Source organism: Vidua macroura, chromosome 8 (assembly GCF_024509145.1).
Source record: "Vidua macroura isolate BioBank_ID:100142 chromosome 8, ASM2450914v1, whole genome shotgun sequence".
Lineage (NCBI taxonomy): Eukaryota > Metazoa > Chordata > Aves > Passeriformes > Viduidae > Vidua > Vidua macroura.
The window spans coordinates 3,338,368-3,356,164 of record NC_071578.1 but is presented as its reverse complement, the minus strand read 5'-3'; the positions used below and the strand labels follow the sequence as shown (position 1 = coordinate 3,356,164).

Below are 17,797 nucleotides of genomic sequence, written 5' to 3'. Positions count from 1 at the left end.
TTGGAACTCGTGACATAAATATCAAAGCACAGTGCCTCGGTGAACAGCTGCTCTCTGGTTCATGGGTCTGTCAATACCTTCTGCTGACACAACACTGATGATCAGTGTCAGAAACATTCTTTAAACACAGCCAGGGAAAGCTGAACACCGTAGGAAAGCACATCCATTTCCATGCATTTCTCAACCATGCACTGTAAGTCACTGTCCCTCAGAGATCCTCCCATCACTCCCCTAAATCACATCTCCTGCAGAAGAGAGAGCCAGGCCACCAGAGATCCTGCCTGACACCCACCACACCTGGATAAACTCACACCACATGGAGAAGCTCATTTCTTCACTGAGCCCCCTGAATGACATGGCATTATCTTCCCAGGTGAGGGCACTCAGCACCTGACAGCACAGCACCTTCTCTATCCCATCCAAAGCATTTTTCCTGCTCCCACAAAAACCAAAGATTCTTTTGGCTAGCTGAGGCAGTGTTGTTCCCATTCCCTGCACATGGAAAGAGGTCCTTGACCAACACTCAACTGCAGGGTAGGCATAGCAAGGAATTTGTGTTCTGTCTCTGCTTCTCAGTGTACCCAGTTGCTTTTATACGTGGTAACACACAAACACAAGAACAACCAAACACACCTGAGATGTAAATGGACCAGCTCAGCACTGGTTATATCCATCCCCCTTGGTTTGTGGAGTCCAGTCCCACCAATCCCTTTGGATTGCCGGGGAGCACAAGAGTTAAGCTTTCTTAATGTTTAAATCAAGTTCAGCCAGTCCACACTACTTTCCAAATCTCCATAAGGTCTTCCTACAGGTTTTGTCCATAAAGACAAATGGTCTGGACTTCAGGCAGGACTCCCTTCCCTTTCCAAGGAATGAGTGGAGGAACCAACCACCAAACACTGTCCATGCAGCATTTGCAGGCAGGCCATTCCCCTGAGGAGAGCACCTTCAGTCCCTGAAGGTTTAATACTCATGAATGGCAGCCTTGGGAGATGTCAGCAGGCTGCTTTCTGTCTGGCATTTTTTCCCCAAGCACAGCCAGTGCAGGACATGGCACCTGGAAAAGGCAGGAAATCTGCCCGGTGGGCTTCCCAAAAGCACAGCGAGTCTGATCCACATCTGAGCTACCCTGAAACACAACTTTGGAGCATGTCACCAGCTGGTGTAAATCAGCATCACCACGGCAGCGTGGCAGAGAGCAGGGCCTGGCCTCCCATCCCCGCTCCAAGGCGCAGGAACATCCCTGATTTCCTCTGACAGAATCAGCGCACTCGTCACCCGCGTTTTTCTGAGCCAGAGCAGGAGGTTTGCCTTTACTTCCACTTTACTGCACCCTGCTGACCCAGGACATGCCTTAAAAACACCAAGTATGGAGTGACAAGATTTAACAGTCAAGTGATAACGCAGGCTTGGTGCTAAAAGCCTCCTTGGGAAGGCTCTGCTCTGCCATGTGAGCAACCCAGGCACAGGGACACATCTCGGGAGACCAGCCCACGGAGAGGCCAGATCAGCCCCACGTCTGCTGTGACAGCAGCAGGAGAAACACTGACTGCCCTCAGACTGCCTTCTCTGCAGGTCCCAGCGTGAGCTTTCCAATGACAACTGCAGAGTCCCCTCTGCAGGAGTCGGTCCTGCCCAAACCTGTCCCCACTTCCAAGCAGCCCCTTCACTCCTTGAGAGCTTCCTAAGCCAGCAGACCCCCATCCTCCTCCATCTCCACCACAATGAACAGCACCAGCAGCTCTCAGTGTTAGGTGTCCAGCACAGACACCATTCCCCCCTCCTGGATCATGCTGTTTGCTGGATTTGTGGAAGCAGGAATGGGGGAAGCGGCCATGGAAGGAATAATACCTTAAGACAGTTAAGGGAAAAAATACAGAACCACAACACAAACCCCAAACAGTGTGAGTATGTAAACATTTCTCCAGCCACAACGTAATTAATGCAGAACATGCTGGGATCTTGATCTTCTGATGCAACACGGGCATTACTTTTGTTCACTTGTCCAGCTGGGTTTTTGAAAGCCATCTCTTTTCCTGCATTCCACAACAGAAACTTTACACCCACAAAACCTGGTACCATTTCATTTTATTCTTCCTGCCTTTATTCTATTTATTTATTCAGCTAGCCAATGTGAGAGGCTGTAAATTGCACTGCTACTTAAGTCACAGGGGGAATTCCTTTAAACATAAGTAAAAACTCATAAATAACTTCCTGCAGTCAACAATGCCTTCATTTTTTTCTCTGCTTTCCAACTAATCTTCCAGCTAACAAATCAAATCAAGTACCCAAACGTAATTATTCTGTTGTGATAATCATCTCCTTATACTCAGAGCATACCTCGGTTTATTTCTTCTCAAATTAAAACTATCAGAGAGGCTTGGGATGGTGGGAGAGAGAGGAGGAAAGGTTATGAGTCATTGATAAATAGAAGGTACAACAAGGAAACTCTTCAACTTGACCAAAGTCCTGCATCTTGAGCAGAAGGTAGGCCTTTTTGTGCTAGGTTGGTAAAAAAAAGTGATGCCAAATCCAATTTAGACTCACTTTTTATTAGTATGACTCATAGTACAGTTTAAGGCAATGAAGTGCATTATATAAAAAAATAAAATAGATGATTTTAGAACCGGGACAATTCCCCTAAACTTGCTGCAAGCAATGCAGCTACAAATAAATCCAGGAACCAATCTGTGACAAAGTTGGTAGAAAGGCAAGAAAACTTCACAAAATGTAAACACACAGGACAATGTGGGGTGAACATTTATTTAGCCTTCCACGAAATTAGCAGTTTGTCCTGTAACTAGCCCTCAGCACTTCCAAACCTCAGCACTTCCCCACCCCTGCTGTGGGCAGTGACAGAACCTGGTGGTCATTCCCACCAGGATGGAGGTCAGGGATGAGTGAGGGAAATGCCCCAGGGGAACAATCCCACCCACAGCCACGGCCCCACTGCTGCACACCATCAGACCACGGAGTGATGGCCAGCACCAACAGCGGGGCCAGCAGCATCAGGTTAAAAATAAACCCACAGAAATAAACTTGCCTTGGCTGCCAGCCTCCTGAGGATGCAAAGGCACAGGGCTGGTGGGGAGCAACAACAGCCCCGACACCATCCCTGTGTATCCAACACAGCAAAGGGACAGCGTCAGAGGGGAGGAGGTAAGAGACCCACCACGGGCGTGGAAATGCGTGGGAGTGGGAATGGAATCCCACAGCAATCCCAGCAGGTGAGTGGCAGCCCGCCCAAGCACATCCTCATCCTCCCCAGAGCACAGCTGGGGAAGGCAGAAGCTGCCACAACCCATATGGGGATGTGAAACTGCAAGGCAGGGTCCAGGAAAACAGAGCTGGAGGGCAGCTGGTAACCCTACTCTGCATCATTTTCTTTTATTTCACTGCTTTATTTTGTCATCTTTACACAAAACCCCCGTGACACGTTTTTCCATGCAAACACCTTTGGTAAGCCTTTGAAAATGTGCAGGTTTGAAAGAGAGAAACCATAAGCCACGCCAGGCAGGCTCAGCCATTCCCAGTTAGGACATGGGCACTTCAGAGGACACCCAGCTCATTCCAAAGGCTGCAGGTGTGGGAGCCCAGGGTGTTGAACAGATCCCTGCTCACACAGCTCCAGCAGCACCCCCCTGGCCAGCCCTGTGCCTCACCAACGCAGCCACACCTCAAAAACAAACACCTGGATTCCCTCATCTCACCTACAGGATTGCTTGTGTGTTACAGAGTTCAGGAAGGGACAGCAGAGCCACTTGGAAAGTGGTTTATTTCATTTTTTAAATTAGCTAGTCTGGCTGCTTAAACCCTTCAGGTGAAAGGGGATTAAACTTCAAACCCTGATGTATTCTTCAACGAGGACCACCATTAAACTGCTGACAGATGATTCCCCCCCACAGCACACATCACAACGTGAGGAAACCCTCCCAAGCCCAGGCTGCAGCCATGTGTTGGTGCAGGGAGGCAGGAGCAGCTCAGCACAGGTCCCAGAGCCCGACACATGCCATGGCTTTCAGCAAGGGAGGGATGGCCACCAGGCCACCAGCCACAACTCGGGAAGTGCCTGCAGCATTTCCCTCCCAGCAGACCTCACCTGAGTTTTCTGAGGGCTGTTTTTTTTACTTCGATATATTTGTTTGATGCATTTCAAGTGATAGATTCCTAACACTGTATGATGGAAAGTGATTTTTAAAGAAATGCTGTGATTTCAACATGAAAATGTTCATTTAGTGATTCAGATGAAAAAATCCACAAGAGATTTTACACAAGCAGAGGCTCCCAGAGCTGATGGGGAGCAAGAGCCACAGGGCTCTCATCCATTTTAGACACACAGCACAGAATCACAGAATGGTTTGGCTTGGGAGGGGTCTAAAGATCATCTTCCAGGGTCAGGGACACGTTCCACTAGACCAGGTTGCTCCAAGCCCTATCCAAGCTGACCATAGTCTTGGCCAGCTCATTTAACCTGATGCTCTTCAAAATGTTTTGAAATCCTTAAATAAAGACCTCTTAGCACATTTATATCGGCAGCTTAAACTCCCTAACACTCCCCTCGCACAAAGTTTACATTAGGAAGCATAATTAAACAGCTATTGGACTGATTCTGTGCCTGCTCAGTAAGTATCAGTACCTTGGTAACTTCCTTATGACTTTACAGAGTTTCCTGTAATTCCCAGGGAATTACCAGAGTTTCTGGGTACACTTTTGTGCAGGTTATTTCAGGGTTTTGGCACTTAGCTTGTAGCACATGAACATGGCATCACTCACACAAGCCAACACCTGCACGACTCCCTAAGAGCAGATATGAAGTGCTGGGGGCCTCAGAGATTCCAAAGGATGGCCACTGAATTCACATCCAAACATCAGTTTGTTATGGAAATGCTGTTCCCAGTGCCCTTTCCTTCTGCAGAAGCCAACAGGGAAAGACATGGTGTACCAGGGAAACTCCCAGCAGGGTTAGACGGGGTTTGGAAGAGACAAAGCAGAATACAAAAGGCCTCCAGGTTCTGGGGCTGGGAGGTTTTGGGGCTGCTGAGCTCTGACTTCGGCCAGAAACCTGGAGCATCCTGGTAACCCCACAGCATCCGTGGAGATGAGACATTTACATGGGATATTGGGAAGGAATTGTTCCCTGGGAGGGTGGGAGGCCCTGGCTCAGGGTGCCCAGAGCAGCTGTGGCTGCCCCTGGATCCCTGGCAGTGCCCAAGGCCAGGTTGGACATTGGAGCTTGGAGCAGCCTGGGACAGTGGGAGGTGTCCCTGCCATGGCAGGGGTGGAATGGGATGAGCTTTAGGTCCCTTCCCTTCCAAACCACTCTGGGATTCCCCGAGTCTGTGAAGCAGCAGTGACCCTGCAGTGGCCATGAGCTGTGGGGTGTCTGCCCAGCTGGCACCACACCTGCTCCTGCTGTGGGGCAGGGGTACCTGGCAGGAGCTCAGCAGGAGAGAGGATGGAGGTCAGGACCGACTGAACATCTCAGCTTTACGTGGTATGTATCCTGCCCAGGAAGCAATGTATTTTTCATGACTTTTTTTTTCTTCTATCTGCTATTTTCAAGTACCAAAAAACCTACTGGACACGGAGCATCGTTATGCACACTGCAACCTGAACACAGCAGGAAATTTTAACATTTCAGCTGCGTGCACAAAACCCTCTAACCCATGTATATTTTATTTGATTTACTGCAATACTTCCATCTCTTGAAAGTAATTTTTTCTCTAAAGCGTAACTGCTTAATTGGCAAGTGTACAAAATATAATTACACTGCATACAAGTTACAATATTGCTTATGGGAATATCACTGTTGATGCATTCTGCTTTATTTTGTGTTTAATCTCTATTAAGAGATCTGTGTGAAAATAGCAAGGTACTCTTGATCTTATAAACATGACATGTAGTTCAGTCATTTCCCTGCCTAACCAAAGCTCAAACAAATCCAACTGAAAGACAACAGAAAATTCCCGGGCTAGCCTGGCATGCCCAAGCTAATAAATTTCTTATATTCTCCTCTAAAGAAAGTGCAGTCCACAGGACACTTTAAAAGAAAATCCCCAACGTCTCCAGGCTGAGGTTTGTCACATCCATTACACTCTGAGAGCGATGGAAGGACGTGGCACACAGGAAACCATGGCTGTGTGTGACAGCATTAGGGGGGTTTATTACATTCCCCACAAGGGCCTTTGCAATCCCATCTTTTATAATGAAAGGATGAAGAAGTAGCACAGCGACGTGGCTGTGCCAGCATGGGGAGCAGTGCCTGGTGCTTGGCAGCAAAACCTCTCACCTTCTGTGCCCCTGGCTCTGCCAGCCAGGCCAAAGCCATTCCCAAACTGCAGGAGGATGTTTTGAGGGAGGTTTATGTTGGGTATTAGGAGAGGGTTCTTCCCCTCGAGGGTGGTGGGGCACTGAGCAGGCTCCCCAGGGCACGGACACAGCCCCAAGGCTGCGTTTGGACAACGCTCTCAGGGACAAGGCGGGATGTGATTGTTGGGGTGTCTGCAGGGCCAGGAGCTGGACTGATGATCCCTGTGGGTCCAGCTCAGGAGCAGCTGTGGGACCCTTCCACCAGCCCCAGAGCTGCTGCCCACACTGTGAGCACTTACACCCAGGAGTAAGTTACTCGCAGGAGGAGATGCCCTGTGCAGAAACGGGTCCCACTGCTCTGACAGACACCTACCATCGGCACGGTTTAAGTGCCTTAAAGGTTTATTTCATTTGCTTGAGTAATGAGATTAATGTTTGTTTGTTTAAGCTAAATCATACAAAGGCAAACATCTAAATGTCCTTAATTCAAGGCATTAGCCCAGGCTGTGTTACCATGTGAGCCCATCTCACTGTCCTGCTTTTAATTGCACCAACAAATTCCTGCTTTGCTCCAGCTCCTCTCCCAGAGATCAGACAGCACAGGGACACCTCAAGCAGCCAAATAAACCAATCAACATTGTCAGTTTGACATTCTACCACTCCTTGATTTCTATGCCACTGGTTTTTAACATATTTGACTTCTAGATCTAAAAACCCAGTGTAAACCCAGCAGATATAGACCTCTGTATATGTATTTTTAAATAGAGATGGGCATGATAAACCTCTGTGCATAGATACAGGGGTAGATATACAGGTGGATACAGATATATAAAGATATACACACATACAGAAGGGATATGAAACAATGTTCCTGCCATAACAGCTCCTGCATACTCAAGCACCACACGGACTGGAGCCCAGCAATCCCACAGACTTCCTCCATGAATGATGGATGAGATGGGCAGACCCACCTGCAAACTCACCTAAAAGCAGAGTAAACCTGCAAACATCCAGCTGGACATCCCCACTTCAAAATGAAAATAAACATGCACACAAAGGCATTGCTTTCGTTCCTAGCACTACCCCAGCAATGTACAATTAATGCTTACATCTGAATTTGATCTGTTTTGGTCAGTTTTCACTCTTCTGCTCATAGGTTTCTCACCAGGGACAGAGTTTTCTGATGTACCATGGTCACCAAGAGCTGGCTGGGAGCTTGACTAAATTCTGCACAATTAGATACAGCAAGTGACTATCAGAAAAAGGAACCCTCCCTCCCTCATTTCCTTCCTGCACCTAAATTAACTCTCACCTGACCCAGGCATTGGCCACAAAATGGACCAATACTGTCCCTGTGAACTTCTCACCCCGTGCCAAGCACCTGGTGTTGGCACAGAGGTAATCATCCCTGTGACAGATACAAGGCATTTTTGAAGGAAATGGTGGGAGATGAGGAACCTGTGATCTTTCCTGAGTGCTCAAGGTCCTGTCCTCCCCCTCCAGACAGAGGTCTCCTCTCTGCAAGTCACCCTCAGGAAGAAAATCTGTCATGCTGATGCTTGGGATCTGCAAATCCCTAGATGTTCTCATTTAAAGGATGGGCTTTCATGGATTCTGAGGTCAGAAGAGACCCCTGTGATTTTCCAGCCTGACATGCTGGACACTAACTTACCCAAATCAATCCCTGCTTGAGCCTCACTCACTCCAATGAACAAACATGCCTGAACTTGGCATTTCCAAAGGTGGAGAAATCACCAGCACCTTCAGCAGTCTCCTCCACCACCATCAGTGCTGAAACCACAGACCTTAGCTCTATTCTTCTCCTGGCTTCACCTTCCAGCTTTCAGGTCTTGTTAAAACTCTGCCTGCTAGACCCAAGAACTCCTTATTACTCAATTTCTTTTCCCAGTGACAACACTAATTCCCTTAAATTAATTACCTTCTAGCATTCTCCTGGATAAGTCAGGCAGACAGAGGTCCTGGCCCCTTCCCCTGCATCCCTTCCTGGCTCCTTTGGCATTCCCACAGCCCTCCCCAGCCCCTCCTGGACAGGCAGCAGGGACAGGGTGGCTGCCACGTCCCTCCTCCAGCCTGGCAGCCACCTGCCAGCACAGACAAGGAGCACACAAGACCTTTGGCCATAATATCTTATTAGTGGTGCTGGCTCGTGACTCCCCGCTGCCCCATAACGACATGATTTCTCCAGACAGCATCCTGGAGCTACAGCCCGAGTTGTTTGCTCTGAGATAGAGGAATTTACAGTTGGCCATCTGAGAAATATTACCTGCTTGTAGCCAAGCAATACAAATTGCTGTCACCAGCAGTCACTCCTGTTTGTTATTTACCACTCTCCCAGTCTTGGTGACATTTCAAGCTCCAGCTGCGGTGACTCTCTGCCTTATCACAGCTTGCTCAAACATTAAGCAGAGTGAGGACAAAAATGAGTGTTCAGGGAGGCTTCTGGAAAGGGTTGCTTGGAAATTATTCCTGGTTTTACCACCGGATTTTGAGGCTTGGCCAGTTGCTTTGCACATCCCCAGTCCAAAGAATGCTGCTGTACCAAGCTGAATTTCTTGCTGAATTTTAAGGAAACAAACCCTCCTCAGTTACTTTTATCAATCCTATTCACGAGCTCTTTAAGAGAAAAAAGAAAAGTTGGTTCTCAGGGATGTGCTGCCCCTAAACCCATGCCAGTGGGAATCGAGTGCATCACCATCCTGCCTCCATCATCAAATAAATCCTCAGAATGCTTGCCCAGGACTCACATGGAGCTGACAGGTCTGTGGTGCTCAGCCTGGCCCATTTCCTGCTTTTCTAGAATAACACAAGGTGAGCGTGGCCACACTTCACAGGAACTCTTCAGTAGTTCAAGAATTAGTAAAAAATACACATTACTGGCTCAGTTTACTCTGTAAACCCCTTCAGTGAGAGGTATCAGGGCTGATAGCACGAAGGTCTGACTACAGCAGTGACTGCTCAACATTCACTTCTACCACAACATTCACAGGGACTAAACATATCATTACTTTTCCCCATCATAAAGTGCAATATTTATGATTTTTCTATTAACCCCACATGGTAACCCAGTTTTATTTCTAATATCTTACAGAACTGTTTGTTGTTCTCATCACTACCAGCCACAGTTTTCTTTCCATCCCTCTCCCGTAAGCTCTGATTTCTGGTTTTTGCTACTGATTCCCCTGTCAGGCACTTGGATGTGCAGACAAGGTCTGAGCTGGAGCACCCCAATCTGGCAGCCAGCACCTTAAAAAACCCAGAGCCCCAGCTGGGATGGGAATGGGTGAAGGTGGAACAGGCAAGCAAGAGACACCTGACCAGATTCTCCCTCCTGACACATCATTCAACTGAGTTTTTTCAGAAACAACCACAACAAAAATCAGTGGCCACAACCTCACTGCCTGTGGCTAGACCAGAGCGAGATCTCACCCCAGCAAAGGGTGAAGCTGAAGTCAGCACAGGTATTCATTCCAGTTTTAAGCTTTAGGACACCCTAATTCCAGGTTTGATGCTTCACTGTACCATTTCTGTATGAAAAAAAAGGGAAGATCTCAAACAAGTGGCAAATAAAAAATCTACATGAGCTTGTGCTGCAGGATCATGAAACTTCTGAGAACTATGAGAAAATGAAAACTAATGAAAAAGGGGTTTTTTTCCAGATATTGAATTGAAATTAATTTCATCCACAACTAATCACAGCAAAGCTTAAGGCTCTCAACTTTTAAATGTAACATCTACTATTTAGCTTAATTACTTTGCTTAATTTACTGCTTCCTTCCAACATCCCCTCTCAAGGAAAACCTGTTTTTCAACATAAAAATGACAAAAAACTTGACACTGTGTGACTACAGGTACAACCAGCATCTCTTCTATTTGGCCTCAGCTGTTTTTTAAAAGGGAATTTATTTGCAGGGTTTTCTGTCCAGCAAACCCCAGCAAAGGACATTCCCCACACCCCTGCAGCTGGTTTTGCTGATTTTCTACCCAACAATGATGTTACCAGCTCCAGCACTGTGCCAGCTGCATGGAAAATACTGGATTTACAGATTTCCATCTCTTCCCTCTGCCTCTTTTGGGGCCAATCCTGCAGTCCTTGTACACCTGTTACTATCCCAAAGGCCACCAGCATTTCAAAGGGGCTCGTCCATGCTCCCAGCCAGGGTCACTCACACCTTGCAGAGCCACATGTTTATAGGCATTACAGTAATAACCAAAAGCCAGGCTAATTTTGGAATATCCCACAATTTTGTGCCAACCTCTTCAGCACACAAGCTCCTCTTTTTTTTTCAGTGTGAATGGATCACTAAAAAAAAAGAAAAAAGATGATAGACAGCATCCATTACATATCTGTTATATTTAGCAACAGAAAATCCATCTGCATTATTCCTGGTCTCATTAAAGACTTGGCTCTTTGTAAATATTGTGTCTGTAATCCCCACGTTTTCCCTCCGAGCCTGCTTCAGGGGTCTATTTCTGTAATAATTGGTGTGTGTTGTTGCACAGAAACAGTGGCTGAGTGTCTGTCAACATTGCACCAGTGAATGTTCACAGGAGCAACTGCAGCACAACTCCTGTGGAAATCAGCTCCACCAGGCTCCTACAGCACCTCAAAAAACGCCCAGCCAAGGAACCCTGCACTCTACACCCGGGCCCAAAAAAAATGGTGGGATTTGGTAAACCCTGGTTTGGCCACTGTGGTGGCAAAGATCCTTCCTAATCCCACACTGCTCCTGCTGCTGGTGGAGAGGACCTGGGTGAAGCAGAACCCAAAACTCAACAACCAAGCAGGTTTATTTAAACTATATAAAACCTACTTCCATCAGGAGGGATGGAAAAGAGCACAGGGCATGTACTTTCAGCAGGACCAGTGTTTTTTATTGGCTTAAAGGATACATGAAATCACTGCCAGATAAGGCTAGAGGAGCAAATCATTAATAATTAAAATTTACAACTGATGCATTCAAGTAACTCGGGTTTTATTTAAATCTTACATGAAGTCTCAGAACAGATGGGATTTTATGGATGCCTATCAAGATGCCTACCTTGATCCAGCCTGGAAGACCATGTATGTGAAAAACAAAGCTGAATTATCCCAAATAACCCTGGCATGCATGGACACACAGCTCCTGCCAGCTCTGGAGCACAGGGACTCTAAAAGGGATTCCAGGGACTGCCCAGCCCTGGGAGAACCACAGAGCAGGGACAAGCATCCACGATCCCCCAGAGCATGCTCTGCTCCTGGCTGGGATTTCAGGATGGGCAAAAAGTCCCATCAAAACCCCCAAAACTGGCAACCCCACCAGGCAGCAGCACCGATGACCTCAGGGAAGGGTTGGTGGGTCCATCAAATCTGGTTCCAAGCGTGCTGAGCCCCCTCCACAGCTGCTGCAGGGGTCTGACAGCAGCTCCTTACCCACACTCTGGGAGCTACACTCATCTTCCCACTGGATAAAACATGTGAAACACCCAGAGTCACACCATCAATGGGAACGAGGCAGCGACCCACACACAGCACTTTGGGGCATCCTCTGCAGCACCCCAGCTTTGATGTTTTCCCCCAAAACACTGCCCTTGCTCTTCACCACGCTTCTCCTGACACAGGACACAACTACAGACCTCAGACCAGGCAAAGCAAACTCCATCCCACCCACACTGACTTTCAGATCACGCAGGTGCAAAACTTTCCACCACACATTTTTCCCCTCAAACTATTCCAGCTTTAGTTCTTTCTAATAATCCTATGGAAGTTCCAAATCATATAACCAGGCTCTAATAAATCACAGCTCAACCCAGGAAGAGTCTAAGGCAAAGCTGGGGGGAGCTTTGAGCTACCTGGTGTAATGGAAAGTGTCTCTGTCCATGGCAGGGGGTTGGAATTGGATGAGCTTTAAGGTCCCTTCCAAATCAAATTATTCTGTGATTCTATGAAAACATTACAGAGGAAAAAAAAAAAAACAAGTTTTGGTGGGAGGGCCCCCATGACCTTCCCACACAGCACCACCATGCTCCCTCCTCAGCAGATCAAGTCCAACAAAAAGCAAACTCCAATGTTCCACCTGCATTATCACTTCAGAGAGAAGAAACAAAAACTAAAAAGCTCCAGATGTTTATTGCTGGTTCTTAAAAAATCTCTGGGGCTCATGGTGCAAGAAAGGGGAGAGCACCCTTATAAAGCACCATTGCAGAACTAAACAAGTGACACTGATTCTTCTGTGCTCTGTCACCAAAACTCCTGCTGACTTCACACAGAACGTTATGTGGTGACTCCCTGGTAAAATGCCAAAATCTCAGTCTCCTCACCATGACGGGGCACAGCAGAAGGAGAAAATATGTGGGTGGTACAATGAGAAGATTTGGTTTCCAAGACCTTGTTGCTGCAGAGGATGGTCATGACATTTTTCATGCTTTCACCTAAATCTTATCTTGTTTCCTTTGGCAAAGGAGAAGGAGGCAAAAACCCAACTATGGGAACATGGCATAAGGAATGATAGGTGGCCCAGGCATATCTGACCGTGACAGGCTGCATTCTAGAATTACATCCTCATACTGGGTGTGACAAACTGCATTTCAAGTTACATCTTCCAGCACCACAAACAGCAATGGAGAAAACACCAACTCCTGCCTAAAACAGTTGTAGTTATCCCTGTAACCAGAGCAAAACCTGCAGTGACTTGCCAAAGCCTCCCCTCCAAATTTTCAGTGCTCCCTGCAAGAGGGGACCCCAAAAATCATCTTGCACCCTCTCTATCTAGCCTTTAATTCACCTGTGAGCCCTGACCATTTCTCCTTTCAGAGTCTATAATCTAAATACCCTTACAGCTGGACAGATGGATCTGAAAAAAAAACAAAACAACAATTTCTAGGCAGGTGTAAGTCATCAGCCCAAATTGAAGAGCTGCTCACCAGAAGCTCCATTCCTTACTTCTTTAACTTACCACAACCAAAATACAAAGCGAAGACAGGAACACTCACTAGATCTATGTAAGGAGTAAATGTGACACCCATCAGGTTTTATGAGACAGCATCAACCACCAGATCTTAACAAAACACTTGCCAATTGCCAGTGCTGTGCTCCGAGCAGCTTTTCAATTTCTTTTGCTTTAAACACGAAGTCTCTTTCAATTCCCACAGCTAGTGAACAGCCAGGGAAACTTACAGGGAAACACCCAGGGAAAATTAACCTACCTTTTCTGAATGGTTGGGCAAACCCAGATTCAGGGGTTTTTTTTTTTTATTAGTATATTTCATTCTTGCCAGAGTCAGCTGAACTGAAGAAGTTTTATTTGAACTGCAGCCAGCCTGATGGATAAATCAACTTTTCTGGCCAAAGGCATCAGTATGTTACTCCCAGCCCATGCCTGGGACCTCTGATGAGGCTGATGTTTTTCCTGATACAAGGAACATTATCACCAGACCCCAGTGACAAATCTGTGTACTGAAATGCCAGCGTTAAAGATGACAGTTTGTGCTGCACTTCTTGCTGTGGGGAAATTCCTTTGAGTGCTTTCCATCTAAAGCAGGAGTGAAAGAAGGGCACAACTTTGCCCTCAGAGGAGAGGGGGGATGAGAGGGAGCTGTCAGCAAAGAGGCTCTGGGGTGGCAGCTCCACAGGGCATCGAGCTCCAGAGCCACCCTGCCAGCCAAACCCCCAGATCCACGTGGGCTGGAAAACTACCTTAAAAAGCTGACAGCAAGAAAATGTCATCTATGACTTGTACACTATAAAATTGACAATAAAACCCTGGACCAGGGAAGCATCTCAGTCTGAAATTCTAGGAGGGAAAGGAAGAGTCAAATGCTCCTGCAATCCGTGCTCCTAAACACAGGAGAGTGCCACCACTCTGACTGAACCACCTTATTTTCTGTTCAGCTTTAGAAACACTTGGTTGTAACTTTGAAAGGGAAAGATATTTTGATTGCCCATGACTGGAGAGAGCTTGGATCAAGTGAGGAACAGCCCTCAGCCCCCAGATGCGCCCGAGCTTGCTAACGATGAAAGCCAACCTCTGTCCCCCCTAATGGCTAACAGGTGGGTTTCACAAACGCCTCCAAAAATAAAAAGCTCCTTTCTAAAAATACCACCCTGCATTCACAACGCCAGATTTTCCAGAAAAATACTGACCATAGCTGACGTTTCCCAAACAATCGCTTTTATGGGAACCTCGGGCTGCCCCTGCAGCAGAAAGTTTTGCGAGGCAAAGAACAGAAATCCTTGTTTAAGATTCGAGCCCCGTGGACGGACCCATTCCCTCAGCCAGCTCCGGAGCTCGAGCACAAATCAGCTTTATGGAAGTAACAGATTACAGAACACATCGCTACAAATATTTTTTTTTTTTTTTTTTTACTAGAGGATGCGTAATTGAAATGTCTGAGATCCAACATTCACCTCTGAATTCATAAATACCTCATAGTATTCCAAACACACTCTCCTATAATGAGACCGTCTTCAATTTTCCTTGGTAAAGAGAGACCTTTAAAGAATGCTAAAGCAGGTCGGCGCCCTTATGCACTGATGGAAACAGGAACAAAAGCATTTTGTCACCAGGCATCTCGTCTATCATTATTTTCCTCACTCTGCTTAAACAAACCGAAAAGTACGTGCCTTTTCTTCCTCCCCCCTCCCCAAATATCTGCAATAACTGCGATTTCATCCCGAAGGAAAGGCACCATCTGTATGGAAACAAGGGACCGTTACACCGAGCCGTCACCGCCGATCGCTTCTTTTCCTGCCCCACTAATGTTTTTTAAAACACAGGATTAAAATGTCATCCCATCCCTCCCGTTCTGGGGAGCCGTGTGTATTCCTCTCCTCTGGTCACGGTATACTTAATCAAGTGTGAATGATTAAAGTACTTCAATTAGAGCTACGTACATTCATCGCAGGCAATTCAAAGGCAGCGCAGAAGTGTAGCTGAAAGAAGAAATTACTTCTACTACTTTGAGATCTCCATCTCCTACTTTCCTCCTCCCCAGCACAGCCAGAGCCCTGGGACCCAGCAAAGTACCAGGCGCTAAGCTCCAGCCAGGATTTACCTTAGGGGCACGTCCCTCGGCAGGACAAAAGGCTATTCTTTCCCCCTCAGCAAGTCCTGCAAGTTTTGGGGGGGAAATGTTATTTTTTTTTTTTTTTATCGTGGGGCGGAGGGGTGTGAAAAGAACAATCTCAGCGCCTAAATCCACGCACCCCCTCTGATTTTCCATTCTGGTGATACCAGGGAAGGGTTTAAAATGGCCAAATCGAGGTTGGGGGGGGGGGGGAATATACGTAATAAATAAATAGTGGGGAAATTATTCTGAGCTCTGGCGGAGGGGTACAAGGTGGGAGGGAAGGAGCGAGGCGCGGCCCCGCGGACACCGCGCACCTCCGCGGGTTAGAAGCGTGGAGAGTTGCTAAGTGACTGAGGGGCGAGCGCGGTTATTCAGCAGTAATAAAATAATTTTTGAAAATATTGAAATTAAAAAAAAATAAAAATACTGAACCAAATTCTCCCCCCCGTAATCTACCTAAAATTCAGATTTTAAAAAAAAAAAGGCAATAACTAAATACACTATTTCCCCCCCCCCCAAAAAAAAAAAAATTAAAATCGCAGCGCAAGACGGCGGCTGCTCCGCGTCCCCCGGAGCATCGGCCGCGCCGCACCGCGGGGTTCCCCCCTTGCCCAAACTTTCCTGCCGCCGCCGCCCCGTTAATCCCCCGGCAGATGTTGTCGGCGGCTCTCGGCACTAAGTAAACAATGCGGGGCCCGGCACAACAAAAGATTTCCCACTTCACCCCGCCGCTCCGCGCCCACCCGCGCAACTTGCGCGGCCGCCTCCCTCCACCATCATATTTCCACCTACCCTCCCTTCCTCGTTTTTTTTTTTTTTTTTTTTTTTTTTTCTGCCTCCTCTGTCCCCCTCGCCGGTGAGGCTGACTAAAGCAAAGATGTCCTCGCTTTTCCCTTGTCCTCCTCGCCGGGAAGCGCAGCCGCCGCCGCTCCCTTACCTGCTCCCGGCCGCCGCCAGCCCCGCGCCGCTTTCACCGCCGCATCCCTTCCCGCATCCACCGCCGGGCTCTGCTAGCCGGAGATCCACCTTAAAAACGCCACCCGCTCGCACACCGCACAAAAAAAAAAAAAAAAAAAACCAAAAAAAAAAAAAACTTAATCCTTCCCCCCCACCCCCCCTTTCCCCGCTCTCCTGCTCCGCCCGCCGCCGCGCCGGGAGCGGACGGGGGCACCGGAGCCCCGCAGCAGCAGTGGAGAGGATGCTAATTGCAACTTGGGGGGGAGGGCCGTTCTTCCCCCCCCCCCTTCCTTCTTCCTCTTTTTTTCCTGCTCTTTTTTTTTTTTCCCTTTTTTGTTTGGTTTTTTTTTTTTTGTGTTTTTTTTTTTGGTTTTTTTTTTTTTTTTTTTGGTTGGGTTTTTTTGTGGTTTTCTTTAAGCCAGAAAGTGCCCGGGCGGCGTTGGGCGGAGCGGCCGCTCCCCCTCGCCACGCTGGGTGAGCGGAGAGCGAGGAGAGGTAGAGGCTCTCACTGCCTCGCTTTTTTTTTTTTTTTTTTTCTTCTTCTTTTTCTCTCTTTTTTTTTTTTTTTTTTTTTTTTTTTTTTTTTTTTTTTTTTTTTTTTGGCAATAGGCGGGGTCTCTCTTTGCAAACCAATGACACAAACCCACATGGACCAGCCTCGCCCCCTATAGATACTCTTCACTACAAATAGGCTCTCTCGGGGGATTAGTGGATCAGCTAAAGTACAAACAGACGCAGCGAGCGAGGGGCGGGGGGGCGGGAGGCGCCGGGGGTGGGGGCCGGCACCGGGACCGTGCGGGGCAGGGCAGGGGCTCGGCGGGGCTCCGGGGGCGGGGAAGGGGCTCCGCGGGGCGCGGCGCCTGTTGCGCTCGGCGGCGGCCCGCGGAGGGGCGGGGAGGCCGGGCAGCAGCGGCCGCCGCCGCCGCCTTTGTTCGGCCACCCGCGCCCGGCCCGGCTCCGCGGCAGCGCGGGCACCGCCGCCGGCCCCGGGGGACGCCCGGCTCGGCCCCCGCGCCGCGCTCGCATCCCGGCCCCGCGCCGCGGCCGCGGCGGATGAAGGCCACCGGGGAATAGAGGCCACCGGGTGTGTTGACACCCCCGGGGCCGCGGGGCTGCCGCGTCCCCCCCGTTCGCTGTGAGCGCGGTGTAATCGCGGCGGGGCGTTCGGCCGGGTGCGAGAGGGAGCGAGAGCGCGCTCGGCGCTGCATCTGTTTGTGTTCCGCGTTACCCCGTAGATTTGGGAATTAATGTTTTGACAGACGTTCTTCATCTGCTTATCACAGGAATGTGGGCAGGTGGTGATCCCATCTTTTTTGTTGTATAATCATCGAGCCTCCTGCATTATATATATGTGTATATCCCATGCTTCTCAATCAGCCTGGGAAACAGTACATTCCTTTTCCACTCAAATAAAACCCTTGAACCAGCTCAATTGTCCATCACAATAAATAAGCTAGCTTCAGTT

The 17,797-nt window shown here is 48.2% G+C and overlaps 1 protein-coding gene across 1 annotated transcript in view; it reads right to left on the bottom strand.

The window, feature by feature from the left end:
* Positions 1 to 16,412, bottom strand: part of CTBP2 (C-terminal binding protein 2) — a 130,864-nt gene extending 114,452 nt beyond the window's left edge. The window contains exon 1 of the mRNA XM_053983266.1: positions 16,313 to 16,412. The gene's annotated coding sequence lies outside the window, so the exon portion shown is untranslated. The remainder of the gene's footprint in view (positions 1 to 16,312) is intronic.
* Between the last annotated feature and the right edge of the window lie 1,385 nt (positions 16,413 to 17,797).